The sequence below is a fragment of the Phoca vitulina genome, unplaced genomic scaffold (assembly GCF_004348235.1).
Source record: "Phoca vitulina isolate PV1807 unplaced genomic scaffold, GSC_HSeal_1.0 scaffold31, whole genome shotgun sequence".
NCBI lineage: Eukaryota > Metazoa > Chordata > Mammalia > Carnivora > Phocidae > Phoca > Phoca vitulina.
This window is the reverse complement of record NW_022589734.1, coordinates 18879101-18898196: the sequence shown is the minus strand read 5'-3', so window position 1 is coordinate 18898196 and position 19096 is coordinate 18879101. Positions and strand designations below refer to the sequence as shown.

At 39.2% G+C, this 19096-nt stretch overlaps 1 long non-coding RNA gene across 3 annotated transcripts; it reads right to left on the bottom strand.

Moving 5' to 3' along the window:
• Positions 1-1394: 1394 nt before the first annotated feature.
• Positions 1395-17657, bottom strand: LOC116644961. 3 transcript variants are annotated; one of them, XR_004301859.1, is made up of 3 exons: positions 15372-17657; positions 15105-15208; positions 1395-2252 (listed from the first exon to the last, which is right to left on the bottom strand). It is a non-coding gene; the product is annotated as an uncharacterized LOC116644961 (long non-coding RNA). The 3 variants fall into 3 exon arrangements; XR_004301858.1 differs by lacking the exon at positions 1395-2252 and having other exon boundaries at positions 13517-15208; positions 15372-15463; positions 15795-17657; XR_004301857.1 differs by lacking the exon at positions 1395-2252 and having other exon boundaries at positions 13517-15208; positions 15372-16022; positions 17111-17657.
• Between the last annotated feature and the right edge of the window lie 1439 nt (positions 17658-19096).

The following is a 19096-nucleotide window of genomic DNA, read 5'->3' as shown; positions in this document are numbered from 1 at the left end:
GCACGCCTTCCAATTTTTGAACACCATTTAGTTTGAATTCTCTTGGACATGGAACCATCTTTAATCAGTTAATTTTACTGATGGGATAGATGAAATGTAGCTACATGTGTATCATGATATATTCCATATGTGTATACCTAACTACTATCACCTATGCAGAAGATTGTGGTATACTATATATAGAGAGAAGATAAATAATTTTCAGAGAGAAGAGTAGCATAAAGATTGCCCGTATCCCAGCCTCAGTGCTCAATTATGCTGACACAGTTTGAAGTTTGTGCCAAATCATTTTTCATTTAACAGTGGGGTTAGAACTGTACCAGTTGTTACTTGCTCCTGCTTAGATAAACAACTGTAGCCAGCATTCAAGTGTGCCTCATGCTGATCTCATCAGGGAACCGTGTGTAGGTGGACTTCTTGGAAGCCTATGGTTCAAGGTCAGAAAGGTAAAAATTGTCCAAGTAATTCTCCCAAACATAAAAACAAACTCTTAACTGCTCTCTACCTGTCCCTTCTCTCAGCCCTTTGTCCTGCTCCATTGCAGACCTAGGTTTTCATAGTCACAATGTTTTGATCACTAGTTTTTTTATGGTATCTTAACATCTTCCAGAATTTTGGTGAACACACACTTCTACTTCATATTCCATTCAGATGTAGAATTTCTATACTCGATATTCCAGACGAGGATTTGCTTTGAAACCTATACTGAATGGCCACTCCTGTACTGCTATATGCTACGATCTTGTTGGACAGCAGGGACAGTAAAATAAATTTTGCGTGATTCCTCCTTTCAGCGATTCACCCTGCAGCCAGCAAAATGGAATTCGAATTAAAATGATATGCTAATTCTTTGAGAGGGCCCTGAGCAAATTTCAGGGGGCATGCAAGATGGGAAGAATCCATGGAACCTTCATGAAAGAGGTGACACTGAGTTGCCTGCCATGGGACAAGGATAGTGGAAGGACATTCTGGGCAAAGAGAAGGGTGTGAGCAAATCAACGGGGAATGGGAGAATGAGCGTTATGTTTAAGAACAGAAGCAAGTCCAGTTGGGCAGAGCATGAGGTTTGTAATGGGGAAATGGCAGATGGTGAGAAGCTAGCCCTTGGGCTGAAGACCATGTTAGAGTATAGAAGGCCAACCAAAGTTTCCCCATGGATCAATGGTATGATCAGACTTTCATTTTGGGAAGATAGCCCTTGTGGCATGGAGGTTAGGAACTGCCAAGAGAAGATTTAAGAGGAAGAGAAGCAAAAAGTCCTGGGCAGAGATGCTACAAATGGAGAAAAGAGGATGAGTTCCAACATTGCTTCTGGAATAGAACTATGACATTCAGTAATGAATTGGATAATAAGAGCAAGAGAAAAGAATGAGTCAAGAATTTATTAATCTATTGATTAAATATGTATTAAGCACCTGTCATGAGCTGGGAACTTCGCTACACAATGGTATACAAGGGTTCCCAAAACACAGTCCTTGCAGTCATGCAGCTCAGAGTCTAGTGGAGGAGAGAGAAGGATCCCAAGTTTCTAGCTCAGTTTATGGACGAGATATAGATACTGTTACATGCCTGGAAATATAGGAAGAGATAAAAGCTTAAGGACAATGGGATTTTGAGTTTGATTTGAGAATGGTAAGATTAACTATCTGAAGTTCATAAGTGTACAGATGAGTGGGAGGTCTGGCCTTAAAAAGAGAATGGGATTGATGCTGTATATGTGAGAATCATGAGTTTCAATATTAGTCATGAGAGTAAATCAAATTATCTAAGGGGAGCAAATAGAAGACAGTCAATGATGGAACGCTGGGGAATGATATCATAGCTGAATAGAGGAAAGGAGTCTAACATATGAGACTTAAAAACATGGCAAGATAAGTAAGAGAAGAGCTCCGGAGAAGAAAGCGAAGAAAAAGTTAAAAAAAAAAAAAAATCAGGTGTGTCAGTTTTTCTTAAAGCTTCTCTGATCCTTGTTTCTGGGTAAGAAGGATCTCATTGGCCACTAATCACATCGAGGCTCAGGGATACTTCTTCTGCCCTGGATTCCATTTTGCGCATCTTCTTCCTTTATTATAAATAATCCTCTACTAGGAGGGGAGCACACATAACTTAAAAATAAGACAAAACCAACCAAACCAACCTTTCTAGGAACTTACCCTAAATGCGTGGGTAATTCTTACTTCGTAGGCAGTGGAACAGCTCAGTGACACACATTCAGACATGACAAACTAGCAGGATTGGCTCAAGATTTTGCTCTGAAAAGATAGAAATGAACAGCTTTGGAAATCTGGATGCTAATTCCCTTGTTCCAGGATTATCAGTAATTCCCCACCCAGGGCTCATTCAGATAAATATACTATACGCTGGATGTAAAAAGTTTGAGAATAAGTGTATTTCCTCTTGCCAGTAGTCATCAGCTATTATCTTTCGGAAAGATCATGGGTATCACTAAGTGTCATTATTTAGGTGTTGCATGGAACACCATTACTCCTTTTCTGAATGCAAAATAAGAACGCAGTTTAAAGAGGACATGGGATCATTTTTCATTGCGAGAGGAACACTAGGAAATGTACTTTAGATACTTAGGACGTTTTCACTGTTTCTGGAAAAAAGGGATGTGATATTGCAATAGTGAAGAGCATAGACTGGGATAACAGGATGCAATATTTAAAACTGAGATTGTCTTAGAAGATTTTGGCTGAACGTTGGTTGAGATCTAGTAACTCTTGCTGTAATATCACTTCCCAGTGAGACAGGGGAGCCTGACGCTGGAAGTTATACCTGTCGTTCTGGCAAAGTAAGAATTATTCCAGCTTGCAAAGCCATCTTTGTGCCAGTTGGCCGAAACAAGTTTGTATATTTATGGTGCTAAAAGTGAGCCACTGAAGCCTCCTTTTTTTTTTTTTTTACTTTTTTTAAAAATTTTATTATGTTATGTTAATCACCATACATTACATCATTAGTTTTTGATGTAGTGTTGCATGATTCATTGTTTGCATATAACACCCAGTGCTCCATGCAGAACGTGCCCTCTTTAACACCCATCACCAAGCTAACCCATCCCCCCACCCCCTTCCCCTCTAGAACCCTCAGTTTGTTTTTCAGAGTCCATCGTCTCTCATGGTTCATCCCCCACTCCGGTTCCCCCCCTTCATTTTCCCCTTCCTATCATCTTCTTCTTTTTTTTTTTTTAACATATAATGTATTATTTGTTTCAGAGGTACAGGTCTGTGATTCATCAGTCTTACACGATTCACAGAGCTCACCATAGCACATACCCTCCCCAATGTCTATCACCCAGACACCCCATCCCTCCCACCCCCCACCACTCCAGCAACCCCCAGTTTGTTTCCTGAGATTAAGAATTCCTCATATCAGTGAGGTCATATGATACATGTCTTTCTCTGATTGACTTACTTCGCTCAGCATAACACCCTCCAGTTCCATCCACATCGTTGCACTAAAGCCTCTTTTGCGCTACGGGATCCTGATTCTTAGATGGTGATAACACCAAACAGGCAAACTCAGTTATCGTTAAAGCCCGAGATCATCGGAAGGGTTTGGATGCAGTGCTTTAGCCCTGGGCCAAGCAAGGCTACTTTCTGGAAGTACACAAAGCCACAGATGATACTGGCTTGCTACCTGGGTCATTTCATCATGCTTGGAAACTAGACAGAAGGCTGGGGTTATTCTGCATACTCGTCCCTGTGTTTCTGTCTATGTGACAATGACCAAGTGGTAACACGAAGGAGGACACACGGAATTATGGTAAATGACCCTATTTGCACATCAGCAGGAAGTCGATAATAAAAGCAAATTTCCATTCTTTTTAAAACAAGGAAGGTGTTTCTAGGAGGAAAGTGGGACCGATTTATTTTAATTAAAAATAGAACGTGCATCTTTGAAATAGCTAGCCATGATATGGCTTCTGGGAAGTGTTATCTTATTCTTCTTTCTCCTCAGTCTAGCTTTCAAAGAAAGTCCTGAATCTTCTGGAAGAAGTCTCTTTGGTGCTGGTGACCCCTGAAGGTGGGCCACCTGCTGTTCTTAAAGTGATGGTGTGACATCATGACCACAAGAAGCAGCTTGTCACTGAACTGCATCCAACCCCGCCCCAGGTGGGTAACGACTGAGCCAGATATACTGTATTTGAAGGGGATGGAAAAATTAAAAGGAATTTGGGTGTGAGATTGTATAGGTAGAAATCTTCAACGATGCATTTAAATAAGGCAGAGGTGTGATGGGGTCTTTGTATCTTAAATATGGGAGAATATTCTCAGTGTTTTTCAAAATAGAATGAGGATACTTACAAAAAGAATGATTTTCCCAACTATTGTCAGAGATTTATAGAATCATGATCTTTCCAGGGTCATCCATCTTTTCCGATTATTGCCACAGAGACCTATTGAAGGACTGTATTGAGACAGACAAAAAGGATCTGGCCCCACACTGTTTTTTTCTTCTCCACGCTCCCCCCCACCCCCCAAAAAAGCTTCCACTGTTACTGTCCTCCGCAAGGCACACAGTACTTGGAAACAACACGTAAGAGTCAGGTTGAAACTTTTTTGTTTAATCAAGAATGAATCAAACGTCAGCGACTCAATGTTCTAGATCAACAATTTCCGGGATTGATACATCTTAATCAAGTAATTAGGTGACTTTTTCGGTGGTGTTTCCCACACCGGAGAGAGGAACAGATTTGCCGCTTTGCTCGGCTGGCTGCTAGCAGCAGCGCTGGTTGTTAACAGAGACATTTACACGGAACCACCAGTTGGCAGGGGCTCACACTCTGTTCCTTGATATTCCCACATGCTGAGGATTGTGGGAAGGCTGCCAAGCTTTCTGTGTCATGTAGCTCCTGGGTGTAATAGCAACAAAAAGCCTTGGGAAAAAAAAAAAAGAAGAAGAAGAAAAAAGAAGAAAACGAATAAAGGAAACAATGAAACTAAGTCCCAGGCCTTTCGTATTAGACAGGAATAGAATGAGAGATTTTTAGTGGCTTTTATCCCCTTCTTTCCCTTTTTCTTTTTTCTTTTTCTTTCTTTCTTTCTCTCTTTCTTTCTTTCTTTCTCTGTCTTTCACTCGCTCTCTCTCTCTTCATTTAAAAAGCATTTTAAATTGAGGTTGATGCTTCTCAAACTTTAAAGCACATTTAAACCACCTTGGGGTCCCATTGAAATGCAGATTCGGATTCTGCAGGTTGGAGGTGGGACGTGAGGATTTTCACTTCCATCTGGCTCCCGGGGATGCGGGTGCTGCCAGTCCCCAACTATTATTTGGATGATGGAGAGGATTGAAGAGACAGCGGAAGGAGTAACACATGACCAGATCTTGTAGAGATGGTTGTGCTTGTCTCATATGCAAGGGCTCTAAAATGACAATGATGCCTTTCTCTCTCACCTCTTCTAGATACCTAGGATTGAACCTTTTTTATATTATGACCCCTATCAGTAACCTCACCTGTATTGGATAAAATATTATGAGTTAAAAAATTCTGATCCTAATTCCAGTTCTGTTACCAACTAGTTGTGTGATAACAAACTGGTCCAGAATCCTCCCAGGGTATCACTGTGTTCATCTGTACCCTGGGGGATTGCATGTTACGTGTTCGACAGTTGTCTCAGTCACTAACTTGATGAGATGTCATGACCTATGTATTGAAAAGTTGGAATTTCTGGGGTTGTACCTGAAACAAATAGCATCTGAATTTGCTTTTGGTTACTTTGTCTTTCATATGATATAAAATAAGTAAAACCAGCTGCAAATAATGGAGGTTTTTCTACTGTGTGTCCCTGACCACATAAATATTTGAGCCCAAGTAATTGAGGGCTGACCATGACATAGACCAGGAGCTGGTGACGAAGCCCACCCTATTGTGGAGGGAAGTGATACCTCATAACCCTGGAAGCTAAAATGGGATGACTGGGAAGGTGAGGAGCATGTTGCAATGGTCCGAGAGAGTCAGGGGGCCAGGTGGTCAGGGACATCACCCAGGAGATAGGAGGAGCTGACGACCAGGACTGACAGTTCTGGTTCCTTTGGAGGTTCATAAAATCAAAACAGGGCTCCTCCTAGATCAACGAGGATAAAAGGTGAGGGAGACCACAGAGAGATGGGCAGTACAGGCTTCAGAATCTATAAGCCTGGTGAAAAATGAAAATGCAGAGCCCCTTCTTTAGTAAGTAGGAAATAAGTGTCATTGATATACTATAATATAAAGCTTTTTCCTTTCTTCCATGATCTTTCCAACTTATTATAGTGTTTATTTAATATCATTCTAAGTGAAGAAAAAGAAAAATTTTAAGTTATTAGCATGAATTTTGCCATCTAAAAATTGTGCAATGTCCGTTTAAAATGCAAATACGAGAGCACTTAATTCTATGCAGAATTGCCAAAATGACATATTTCATAGCACAACCATGCATATCTATTTTGTTCTCACCAAAGCAGTGGAAACACTGCACAAAAACAATGCAACTATTTTTCACTTCTTGATATGCACATATTCTATCAAATCTTTCATTTACTGGTGAGTAAGGAATGATTGAGAAAAAAAAGAAAGAAAGAAAGACTGGATTATGGGTTGCCCTGACTTTCCCCTTTCTTCTATGTCATTATTTTTTAGCATAAGTGAGTGACAAATGCAAGCAAGTACCACAAGTAGGAAAGGACACAGTAGAGTTCCTTATTCATTTGTGTTTCTTAGAATGCCATTGCCTTTTTTCTGTGTTGGAAGCAAGTTCTGGTTTGGACAGAAAGCATTGTTTCTTGGTGCTCTTTGTGATCCCCACCTTCACCTTACTCAGTTGTAGATACAGCATGTTTACCTTGTATTTACTCTGGATCCTGCTGAGCTTCCATGCATCATGGATCCACCAGAATTCTGAGCCTAGCGGGCATCATTGATGCTACATATGAATAGAGAGGCAAGGAAGGTAGACAGGCATATATACTCTGTTCATACACATGTTCCATTGTCCCAAGGGCCTTCACATACACAATACAAGTTCAAAGCTAAAACCATTAAGAATTTCAAGACTCTCACAGCAGAGCATTAAAGGAAGTGTGGGACACCAGGTAACCGCACTACTTGAATGTCCATGAAGCTGATTCTAGATACAGAAACAGAAAAGAATGAATCAAGGCAGTGATTGGTCCAAATGGTCAAGAAAAGAATCTCATAGCCAGAATCACATTATAGGGGACAAAATGAATTTAGGTGAATTCAGTGTTGAGCTTCTGAACTCAAGGAAATGCTACCAGATTAAGAAAAGGGTTGATCTCAGAATTGGGGGTTGTATAAACTATGACGTTTGGAAAAATGTGACATAATGGGATAACCTGCTGTATCTTCTCAGTGGCTTTCACTCCACGAAAGTGTGTGTGATATTTTCCTTTCATTGTAGAATGAGAGAGTTGAAAGGAGTATTGATTTTACAGATGGAGAAACTGAGATCCGGTGCGGTAAAGAGACTTGATCTAGGTAACAAAACTCACAGAATCAGGAATAAAACCTAAACTTCAAGAATCCTAATGCAATGTCCCTTTGAGTCCCCCATGCTACTTCCCCCTATAACTCATCACAATGGCAAATGGTGTCTACTGGTAATGTTGAAATATTTTTCATGTCTGTAAAAACAATGAGAAGGAAATGGAGAAAACATACTATTTTACCCTACTCAAATGCTGCAAAATGAGTCTTCTTTTTCTCTGACTTTAGTGAGATGGTTTTAAAGGAAGTATGTTTTGTTTTAGATTTTATTTATTTATTTGAGAGAGAGAGAGAGTATGCGGGGGAAAGAGGAAGGGGCAAAGGGAGAGGGAGAGAGAGAATCTCAAGCAGACTCTGCCCTGAGCGTGGAGCCTGATGACATGGGCCTCGATCCCACGACCCTGAGATCATGACCTGAGCTGAAATCAAGAGTGGGACCCTTAACCAACTGAGCCACCCAGGTGCCCCTAAAGGAAGTATTTTCTCTATAACTTCTGCAGTGCTGAGTTGGATTATAAAGGATCAGAGGCTGGCTCATTTAGAAAGAGTGATTAATCATACTTACCACTGAAGAGATGAGTAAGGCAGGGTCACAAAGTCAAATATGTAGGTGGTTGCTGACAGATTAATTTGAAATGAGTGAATGGGGGATTTGAATGGCAAAGAGAAGGACTCCAATGGCTTTCTAGTTTAAAGTGTTGCCTGACAAACTGTCCCTAATATAGTATCTCTGATTTTTTCCCTAAAATCCCCATAAAGATATCAGGGAAAAAAATGAAAACAGATAAGTAAATGCCAGAACCTGTCAGTCCACTTTTGCCAAATTCAAGAGTAAATCCCCCTACTAAAATAACTATGGAGCTTAACAAAGAATGCAATGAACTCATCTTTTCTCCAGAAACCAAGAAAAACTGCCAGCCTAAAAAAGGGAGGCTACTGATTCAGAGCCTTTCATTGTGTACCAACTAAAATCGAGTTGCTGCTTTGTGGGCACTGCACTTGAGGCAATCTGAGTACTCACACTTGTTCCCTCACCCCATTGGCCCCTCCTCTTATATATCTACTTTGAAATGAAACTCCCAGAGAACAAATCAAAGGGAGTAGCAACTGGGTGGATGGGAAATAAGATTAGCTGTAGTATATTGTGTCCTGAGAAGTATAATTCCAAGAAGTAGACCCGTAGTTGCTTAGGGTAGAGACAAGAAGTGCACTGAGAGCTGAAAATTTGGCACATTTGGTTTTTTTGTTTGTTTATTTTTTGCAATGTACTCAGTAGGTTCAGAGTGTGAAAGAAATGATAGAGATAGATTTAACTCCAAATAATTTTAAGCAGAATAACATGCCTTCAATGCTTACTAGGTTCTGGACCTTTTATGAGGACGAGTGACCAAGAATATGTTTTCCAGGTTCAAGATAAGAAAAAAGATTCTACAAATACCCAAGACAACACTGAATGAGGTCAAGAGAAATTTGCAAACCATTTCTATCGAAAATGTTATTTCTGGCTAGAAATATCTTCATTACAGAATGGTTGGTATATTTTTTAAAAAGGCAAATAAAGAAAAAGAAAATATCATTAAAAGATTTAAAACAATGGCATATATTTTATGTAGTTTCCTAGAGAAGCCAGAGTAGTTTCAGATAACCCCTGGATGAGCTCAACAGAACATACAATGGCACATGAAAGAGTTGTGAGGATTGCCAAAGAACTGAACAGAAGGCAATGTCGTGGAAAAGGAGTTCAGTAAGATGGAAATGGCTTGCAAGGACACAATGCATACAATGGCAGAAACGAAATCTTTGTCAAAGAGGGTAAGGAACCAAAGGAATACTCGGGAAGATTGAATTCTCTGATCTAGAGGACAAACCAGAGAAGCCCTCCAACAATGTAGATAATAAGAGGGTTATAAAGAAGATGTTAGACATGAGGAATAAGAGCTTGTAACATACTTACAGAATACTGATGTTCCTGAAAAAGGGAAGGTAAAAAGGAATAGGTACAATAATCAATGATTTAATCAAAGAAGACACTTTGGGAAAAAATGGCCCATGTCTTCAAATCAAAATGGCTCCTTACATTTCAAACAAAGTTAATTAAAAAGGAACCAAACTAGGGCTCAGTTGGTTAAGCATCTGACTCTTGATTTCAGCTCAGATCATGAGCTCAGGGTCATGAGAATTGAGCCCTGCGTTGGGCTCAACACTGGGTATGGAGCCTACTTAAGATTCTCTCTCTCTTTCTCCCTCTGCACCTCCCTCCCCCACTCATGCACTTTCTCAAAAAAAAAAAAAAAAAGACCCAAACTAAAACTTATCTCAGCAAATTTTGAAATAAAAGAAATCAAGAGAAAAAATTTTACATGTATTCTGATAGAAAGGTATATAGGTTATCTAAAAAAAAAAAATTCTAAACATGGCTGACTTCATAGATCTCTTCTAAAACATTTACGATTCAGAGTAATAACACAATGAAGAATTTCTCTAGACAATCTACAGAGTTTCAGGGAAAAGGTTTTGGTTAAATAATTTAAAAGCCAATTGTTTTTCTTGCAATGGCAACAGAGTATGTAGATATCTTTTGTTTTGTTTTGTTACAGAAACAAGGCCTTAAAATGTGTACCTTAGTAAGGTTTTTAGAAGTAAATTATTTAAAGGCTTACTCTGGTTACCTGAGAAATGATTCCAAAGAGAAAACTTAAAATGAGCAAATCATTGTGTTAAAGAATTTATTTGAGCCAATTAAGGGTGAAGGTAAGTCTAAATAATTTTGTAAATGTTTTGTAAATATGATAAATCCAAATGTCAAAAAAATTATTGAAAGAATATGCATGTACATACAAATTTTGTATGTATTTTATGTACATAAAAATAACATTTAAAATATTAAATAATGCATCAAAACACTATAAAATGGAAACATGGGAGCTAAAAGTGTGTTAAATTCCTTGAAGTAGTGTGTTAAATTATAGATTTTATTCTTGCTGTTAATATTTAGATAAAGAATAATTTCAAAATGATTTTAAAAGAAAGCTAGTAAAAATTATAAAAATAATACCAACAAATCTCTACAAAAAAATAAAAGCAAGTAAATTATAATCCATCAAAAATTATTCAAAACCACCAAAAAGCACAAAAAACTGAAATCATTTAATCAAGACTGCATAAGTCTGAGGACATATTGCAATTATTAAAAGTAATTTAAGGAATCTTATTAGAATCTGTGAGATATGGCTAATGCAGCATGTAAAGGCAAATTTACATTAAATGTCTATTACTAAAAAGAAGAAACTAATGACTCTGCTACCAAAGCCAGGCAAACACATTACAAAGAAAGAAAGCTACAGACCATTATTTCTCATAAACCTAGATATGAAATTTCTAAACAAAATTTACCAAATCAAATTCAACAATATATAAAAAGGATAATAGTACATCACGACCAAGTGACGTTTACCCCAGAATGCAAGGTTGCTTTAACATTTAAAAATCAATTACTGAATGTATTTGACCATAACAACAAACTGTAAAAGAAAACCATATGATTTCAATAAACACAGAAAAAACATTGGATAAAATACAACATTCATTTTTCATATAAACCCTCAACAAACTAGGAATAGAAGGGAACCCCCTCAACCTGAGAAAGAGCATCTAAGAAAAACATACAACTAACATGATACTTAATGGTGAAAGACTGAATGCATTTCCCCTAAGATCAGAAACAGACAAGAATGTTTACTATTTCTACTCAACATTGTACTGGAGCATCTAGCCAAGGCAATTAGGCAAGAAAAATAAATACAAAGGAAAAGTCAAAGTAAAACTCTTTATTCACAAATGACTTGATTGTAGAAAACCCAATGGAATCTATATGAAGCCATTAGAATAATAAGTGAATTTAGCAACCTTGCACGATGTCAGATCAATGTATAAAAATCAATCATATTTTTATATTTTATATACTATCAGGGAACCATTGGAAACTGAAATGAGAAAAACAATGCCACTTACAGTAACATCAAAAACATGAAGGGGTAGATTTGACTTAAGATTTGCAGGATTTGTATAGTAAAAACCACAGGAGAAAAATTAAAGAGGACCTAAACAGGTGGAAAGATGGGTTGGAAGTCTCAGTATTTTAATTTAATTTAATTTAATTTTTTTATTTAAATTAAATTAATTAATATATAATGTATTATTAGTTTCAGAGGTAGAGGTCAGTGATTCATCAGTCTTATATAACACCCAGTGCTCATTACATCAGGTGCGCTCCTTAATGTCCATCACCGATTTACCCCATCCCCCCACCCGCTTCCCCTCCAGCAACTCTCAGAGTCTCAGTATTTTATAAGCTGTCAATTTTCTTTAAATTGATCTATAGTATAAGTGCAGCACTAATAGAATCCCAGGACTTATTTTTTCCTTAGAAGTTGCCATTGACAAATTGATTCTATAATTCATACGGAACCCAAAGTATCTAGAATAATCAAAATACCTTTGAAAAAGAATAAATTTAGAGGATTAACATTACACGACTTCAAAACTTATATTAAGCTGTAGTAATCAAGGCAGTGTGGTATTGGTATTGAGAGAGAAAGATGGATCAATGTAACAAAATAGAGAGTTCAGCAATAGATTCATCCATATATAGACAACTAAATTTTGATCATCCAGCCTTTCAGCAGAAAACAGAATATTTTTGTGACTTTGAGATGGGCAAAGATTTCTTAGATAAAATACCAAAAAAATTGATAAATTGGAATTCATCTAAAGTAAACCATTCTTCTTATCACATTAAACAAGAAAATGCAAGCCTCCATGCATCAGAAGCATGGAGAAATGACATACTTGTGTATATATCACAAAGAGTTTTACCTAAAATATATAAAGAATTCCTACAAAACAACAACAGAAGGCAAACCATATAAAATGGTTAAAAGACTTGCACATACACTTCTCCAAAAAGACCAATAAACACGTTAATAAAAACTTAACATCATTAGTCACAAGGGAAAAGCAAATTAAATCTATAATGAAGTACTATGTTACATCCATCGTACCGGCAAAAAAAAAAAAAAAGACTAGTGATATGATGCCAAATATTTGCAAAGATATCCAATACTTTTCTGGTAGGAGTGGTCCAATCATATTGGGAAACAGTTTGGCAGTTTCTTATGAAGCTAGACACAAACTTGTCATTAATTCAATAATTCCACTCCTGGGTCTTTATCCAAAAGAACTAAAAACATTATGTCCACACAACATCTTTTGTAAAATATTGGTAATAGCTTTATTCTTAATAGCTAGAAAAGAAAAACAAACCATATATTCATCAACAGGAGCACTGATAAACAATTTGTGGATTATTCGTATACCAATAAAAAGGAACAAATTGTGATAAACTCACTAACATGAAATGATCTAAAAAATATTATATTGAGTGAAAGCAGACAGATGCAAAAGAAAACATACTGTATTATTCCATTTGTCTGAATTCCAAGGACAGGGAAAACTCATCCTTAGTGATAGAACTTAGAAAGTAGTTGCCTCTGGAGAGTGCGCATTTGGAAAGAGAGTCCAGGGTGCTTTGTCCAGGGATGAAGATGTTCTATATCTTGTTTGGATGGTATTTGCATGCTTGGCTATGATCGTCAAAAACATGAACTGTGAGATCAGGGATAAGTATTAAATTTTTTAAAAGGAGCACTCACTGCACTTTTGGTATAACTTTCTCTTGCTGTGTGGGTGTATGTGGATATCTGTAGATATCTGTGGATATGTGTGTGCATATACCTGTAAATTATGCACATACACATATCTAAACCTGAATATAATCTCCTACCATATTACAATGGTTCCTTTCTGCCAGATCAGTGTTGTTAGAAAAGATAGGTGGAGGGGTGTCTGAATGGCGCAGTTGGTTAAGCCTCCAACTCTTGGTTTCAGCTCACGTCGTGATCTCAAGGTTGTGAGATCCAGTCCTGCGTTGGGCTCTGCACTCAGTGCGAAGTCTATTTAAGACTCTCTCTCCTTCTGCTCCTCTCCCCACTAAAATAAATAAATCTTTAAAAAAAAAAAAGGATGGGTATAGCAGAAAGATCCCGGATACTTTGCTTTGTCATTAATATCCAGGCACCCCTGATTAGAAAATGATACTAGATAAGATAAATATGTGTTACCTCCAGTAATATTAAGCACAGTGTTATTGCCATAAGCAAATTGAGGAAACAGTGGATATTACAGTGTCTGAAGCTAAGTTCATTTTACTTTAAGGGCTAAGTTGTTGATTATTTTAAGCCATAGGTTTGCCCACACAAATGGCTTGGGAGTTCATTTTCTACTTTTGCTCTCCTCTGCCCTTACTTTTTTCTTTTTCTATTTTGCCAACCAATTAACAATCGAGTAAGTCAAACAAACAAACAAAGAGTAGGTGTATTTTTCTCAGACAAGAATCTCAATAAATTGTTCTTCTCCAAGCACTAATTTTTTTTTTCCATTTTACTCTTTGCATTTTGTATAGAGGAAGCTAAAGGGAAAGAGCGAGACAGAGACAGGGAGAGACAGAGACAGAGAGAGAGACCAAAATTAAAAGGGGCTGAGCCTCTTGCACATCCCAACCTCACTGAAGAAGGATAATGGGGAAAGAACATTCCACATAGCAAGAAACATCAGGCTTTGGAAATACAGTATCCTTTACAGCTAACGTTCACAATATATGCCTGTCATAGTTCTTATTTTATTGATTTATATTTCTATTCTATTTTTTTTTTGATGTTGAGTATTTCACTGAACCTTAATTACAGTCCCATGGAGTTCTCTGACTTTTTCCAATACCATAATGAACAGGGACCATACCAAGAAAGCAGTATATAAAATTCCGCTTTTGCTTTTATGAGAGACGGATTAACTCCTGGAAAAGCGATCACCATTACTTGTCATTCAGCTATGCTTCTTGACAAAGCCCAACTACCATTACCCTAAAATACTACAGAAAACCAAAACAAACAAGCAGATATCACTACCATGACATCAACAACAAAAGATTTATTCCTTAACAATGCATCTCCAGTGCAAAGTTCTAGAACACATGGTTGCCGTCAAGGGCTCCCATGAACTCCATTCTGTATCTATCACTTGTGCACAGACCGTTTGGTTGTCTTTTTCATGTGTGTAATACGATTCTCACTCTGGTGTAATTTTTACTCTCCTTTTGTACATGATCCTGTCACTCTGCAGACCCACAAAAATAGCTGTTTCTTGCTCCGCTTGCGATAGAAAATGATGTGTTTGTACTTCTGGCAGTGCTGATATTGTGTGAGTAATGTCTGTATTTGATCGTCTGGGTGCTTGTTAGTGAGGCAGAACATTCAAATTTGCTTTTAAAAATTTACATGGAGCGGCTACCCCTTCATTAGAGGTGGGTGGGGAGAACGGGGAACACAGAAGACCCTGGTTTATCTCTTTACACAGTGACCTTTTTTGGAGTATGCCCAGAATTAAATTAGATGTTGCAGCTCACAGAGTCAGTTCTTACGTCTTTGCCCAGCTAGTGGTTATGAGGACATAGCGCTAACTCTCAATTACGAATATGCAAAAGCCACAGATCATCTCAAACCTTGTTTCAGACGCTCCTTTTGATTTCAAATACAGTTGATCCTTCTACCAAAACACTGAACAGTTTTTATTGTCGCTTTCTTCATCTGTGGTCAGAGTGCAGGGCTAATGAGAAGAAAATGGGAAGAAGGAATTAGGAGCAAAGGGAAGGGAGATGGTAGACAAATCTTGCACACACATCATTATCTGGGCTCAGAATCGATTCCTGCACATTTTAATTGAGGCTGGACTGAGGGCAGAACTTGGCAAAAACAGAGCTGGGGTTTACCTTCCATTGGGAGGGCATGTCAGGAAAGACAGGGCTAAGTGACAACTAGGTCCGAATGGGTATGCTGAACTCCAGGATTTTGCTACTTCGCCCTTTTGAGGAAAGAGGAAGGAAAGACAAAGTGGAAATCACAGGAAAAAGAACAAAAATGAATCTGGAAACCTAATTTTCACTTTAAAAGAAGAAGTGGTCTTAGTTTTTTATGTCATGTATTTTGTTCCTTTTGTCAAAACCTAATTAAGAAATATGTATATAAAACACATAATTTCCTACTCACCAAAACCACAAAAAACTCATTTTGTTCCAGATCCCAGGAAACGATCAGTGAATTTGTTTTATCCCTTATTTCCGCCCCGTCTCTCTAATTTTTATATTTCTAAGTCTGCGTCTACACTGTCAACAAGTAAGAAATGAAAAACTCACATTTGTGATGGCTTTTTTCTCATACAGTTTGCAAAGCAACTTTTCTGACAGACATCTTCACTGACCAGAATACTTGTTTCTAAGGAATGATGCATTAGTCACCGGGTTTTATGCCTTATAGACATATTCTTGTGTCTGTCTCTTGCTGTCAGTCTTCGCTCCCGATGTGTGATGCCTCGGCAGAAATTTCAAAGTGAAAAGGGATTGGTTGAAGCCTTGTACTTGAACCTTTCAGAAAAGTTGTATAATTTGTGAATAGAGCCATCCGGTCATTCTCAAATCAAGAACTTCAGCTAGGGAGACATGCCCAAGAATTTGTGAAAAGCAGACAAGTGCTTGCATGGGCACAAAGGGGACTCAAAAGAAATGAAGCAAACCCGAAGGAATGGATGAAAGAGATTCACTCGGTAGGAAAAATCAATGAGAGGAGCTGCCCAGGTTTACATTCTACTTAACACTTACCCTGAAACTAAGAGATAAAAATCATAACATCTATTTTTTGTTGTCTGATCACCTTGAACCATTTTAGTGTTCCTATTTCTCTTCACGGAAGCAACCTCATTTATAGGTATATCATCCAACTGCCTGGGAGAAAAGGCATTTTGGACAAAAGTTCTCCCAGTACTTGGGAGCTCACCTAGCAGCCGGGTTACAAGGGCACAGCCGGACGCCAGCTCACGTGGTCACCTCGCCCTCTTGCTCTTTTTATACTACAATCTTTTCTGACTTGTATTCCCTATTTCCCGTCAGGACCCGGAAACCGGGCTGGTTGTTTTTTTTTTATTTGTGTGGGGAGAAGAGGAAAGGAACACAAGAGCACCAGGTGGAGAGTTAGGGGCGTTGGCGTGTCTCCATGGAGCATACAGCGAAAGAGAGCAGGGTCCTTGCCCATGCGGCCACATGTCCAACCTCTCCAGGCTCCAGTTCCAGACTCGGCCCAGCCTGTTCTACCTCATCTAGATGACCAAAGCTTCACTCTTCTCTCTTGTACTCCTCCAACTGCTGTCCCTTCCTCTTTCCCAGCCACCAAGCTGCCACCCCCCAAAATGGCAAACGTTCCAGAGGCAAGATGAAAACACCACCCCAATGCCCCGAAATCTCTCTGATACTGTCTGGGACTGGCACCTCTTTATTTTTCAACCGGTCATTTGTTCCTGCCTGCATCTAATGCTTTCTCAGCTCACAAAAGTGATGCTGGAAGCTGGGGCCAAGCGATGCCGAATGCAGAATTGGGTAACAGCGGGAAGGCTGTAGGGAAGTTGGCACTATTGGAATTAAAAGGCCCCTGGCAGAAAAAAAAAAAGAGAAATACTTACAGGCAAAATGAGACCTTGAGTTGGACCTCTGTGGTTCCTTCTCTCACCTCCTGAGCCCTGAGAAATGATAGATTCGAGGGTCCGGTCTTCCTACAAAACCCCTGCGGACTAAATTCACTTCCTGATTTGTACGGCATAGACGAGAGTCTACCGTCCAAGCCCGGAATAGGAATTAACAGTTGTGTGTGTGTGTGTGTGTGTGTGTGTGTGTGTGTTTTCCCTAACAGCCACATCTTTGTGCAGATTCCTGGCATTTCTTTCTTTACAGAAGTGAAAAAAGATGCTGCAGTGGAATGGCAAAATAAGGAGAAGGGCAGGAGGGGTTGGCTGGGCTGAGAAGTTTCGAGGAGAGAAAATAATGCAACTGTCTTCGTAAATGCTTGTTAACACCAATCATTTAGAGCACAGTTTCACAAAGATTAGTCGGGATTTGTTGTAAGCCTATCTCGGGAGTGCTTGCCTGTGGGAACAGCTGCTATTTAGTTACTTGATTGGAGAGAATCACGCCCCCTGTGCCCTTCCCCCCATGGGCTCTGAAAGTACCTCACTAGGGTATGGGGATCAGAGCCAGGTTCTTCATATTTTATTCAAGCCAATTTTCTGCCCGGACAAGGTCTTTAAAACATGGCATGGCTGTGGCAATACCATTCATCTTTTGCCTAGAAATGTGACTTGGCAGGTTGGGGCGGGGGGGCGGGGAGGGGGGCTCTGGAACCGGTCTTGAAATAGAGGTTCCTGTCACTGCAGATGGGAAGAGGTCATCGTACCTCTGAGCGCATCGTGACCCACTCAGCAAAACTCTCCAGATGTTCCTGGCTCCCTGGCACGTTTGTCTTGTCTCCACAGTGCTTTCCAGGAGGCCCCAGACAGAAATCTGGATGAACCAGCAGCTCAGTGTTTGCAGAAGGTCTCCTGTGAACTTGTCCTCATTGAAATGCCAGTGCAGGGCCGGTGAAGAAGGGTGGGCAACAGGGAGCCGGGACGACGCCTCCGCACAAAAGAGGCCCCGTTGCTCCCGTGATGGGGCATGTGGGAATGTGAATGCTCCAAACTCTGGGGATGACTCAAGTATCTAGATTTTCAAGTTGAAGATTCCCAGGTGTCAAAGGGTAACTCTTCCCAAAATAACCGAGAATGAACATGAACTTCACTTCTTCTCTCCTCCCCAAAACTTAAAAATTCCAAACTTGCTACACTGGGATAAATCCTGCAGAAACACTCCAAGTGTTCATTACTTTGTGAAAGCCAAATTCAGCATCTTCCACCCCCCTTTTTTTTTAACTTTGTTTTTCCAAGAGTAAGTTCTAAAAGGATGTGTCTGGTATCTGGTACTATCTATCTCTAATTCCCTCTGCATTCTTGCCTTTTCTTCTGCCACTCCTCATGTTTAAAAAAATTTTTTTTCCAACAGTAATATTTGGTTCAATCAAGCTTCCCAAACCCTTAGCAAACCCAGAGAAAATTGCATTTTCAAAAAGCATCCGGCATCACTGGTTTCTCTCAGCAATGGGGAGAAGGGGCCCGTGTCAGTGTGAGGAGACAAAGCAGTGCAGTGAGAAGTGTATATGCTTTAAAATCAGACCCAGTTGGGCGCCTGGGTGGCTCAGTTGGTTGGGCGACTGCCTTTGGCTCAGGTCATGATCCTGGAGTCCCTGGATCGAGTCCCGCATCGGGCTCCCTGCTCGGCAGGGAGTCTGCTTCTCCCTCTGACCTTCCCCCCTCTCATGTGCTCTCTCTCATTCTCTCTTTCTCAAATAAATAAATAAAATCTTTAAAAAAAATAAAAATAAAAAAATAAAATCAGACCCGGTTCACATCCAGCTCGGTTCCACCCCGTGACCTTGAGCAAGTTACTTACTTTCCAAAGGCTTATTGTATTCAACTTGAAAAAGAGCGGGGAGAGACATAGTAATCGGCGAAGAGGGTTGTAAAAGTGAAATAAACTAATATGGATAACATGTAATGCATAAAATATACAATGTGTTT